A 1,253-nucleotide genomic window follows, 5' to 3' on the forward strand; every position below is an offset into this window, starting at 1 on the left:
TAAGCAAGCCGGGACTTACAACGTAACCTTGGCACAAATTGGTCCGATTGTTTGGAGGGCAGTGGCCTGCCTCCGGCTGTTGGCCAATAATGCAGAAAAGGAATTCACGCTAGCCCACTTAATACGGTTATACTCCCCGAGGTTGTTCCGGGGTGGTGTAATAAAAATCGCAAAGCGTAGCCGGAATCCAATTTTCTCAAAAATGGACAAATACAGAGACCGGGGCTGGTTGGAGCGATATGTCCGGGTGAGGACCTCGGACATTATTCCGGACAACTACATGCTTATTCCGGAAAGGTGGAATAATAATCGTGAGTTTGAACTCTTTTAATAATTTCTTTTGCATGTTTTGTCGATCTTCAGTTTTTCCACCTTCTGACTACTTTTCTTATTTATGTTAGCCGTGGGTTGGATTCCTCTGGTCGTCCGGGATCTCATCGAATGGGTTACTGCTCTCCTCATCCAACATGCCCACGACGATCGGACGTGGGGACACCTGTCACGTGGCCGATGGGTCTCCCAGAACCACGGTAATACTTTGCTTCTATCTGTATTCATTGCATCTTCTACCCTTCTGTAACATCTTTAATTTTCAGGCTTACCTAAGGGCTCGGTGGATCCAAGGCCGGAGTCAGCAGGTGAACCCGTAACATCGGCACCCGAGTGTGATTCAGCGGGTGCATTTCGTATCCTTGCTGCCGCCGCCAAGAGAAAAAGGCCCTCGGACAAAGGGCAGAAACCGAAGAAAAGGGCGAGGAGCGTCGTTAGAACTTTAAGGGATGAAGCAGAGCCCGAGCTCCTCATTTGAAGGATCAGTGTGGCCCCTTCCGTGGCTCCCATTCTGGAGGACGGTATCATCGTCCCACCACTTTCTTCAGACGGGGAAGGACCTTCAGCTCTAGCGTTACACACAGGTGGGGAAGAAATTCATTACCCGATTCCTCTAAGGTCGATTGAATTCGTTGATATTTCAGGTGACGATTCTTCCGAATAAACCCCGTACAGCGGACAAGAAGACCCGAGAAGGAAATTGCTGCCGAATCTGGTCAAAGAACTGAGTCGGTCCCTGAGACCGAAGTCCCCACAGATGTTGGTCCGCTGCCCGACTATGAGACTGCCGCACCTTCGGAGATCCCTGCCTTTGCCGAAGCTGCTGAAGCCCCTCAAAGTTCTCCAACTCCGGCCTCAAGACTGGATGCATTTGATGAAATGTTCGCGGACACTCCTCCTGCTACCTGCGAAGCCGCTAGTTT

The sequence above is a fragment of the Lycium barbarum genome, chromosome 10 (assembly GCF_019175385.1).
Source record: "Lycium barbarum isolate Lr01 chromosome 10, ASM1917538v2, whole genome shotgun sequence".
NCBI lineage: Eukaryota > Viridiplantae > Streptophyta > Magnoliopsida > Solanales > Solanaceae > Lycium > Lycium barbarum.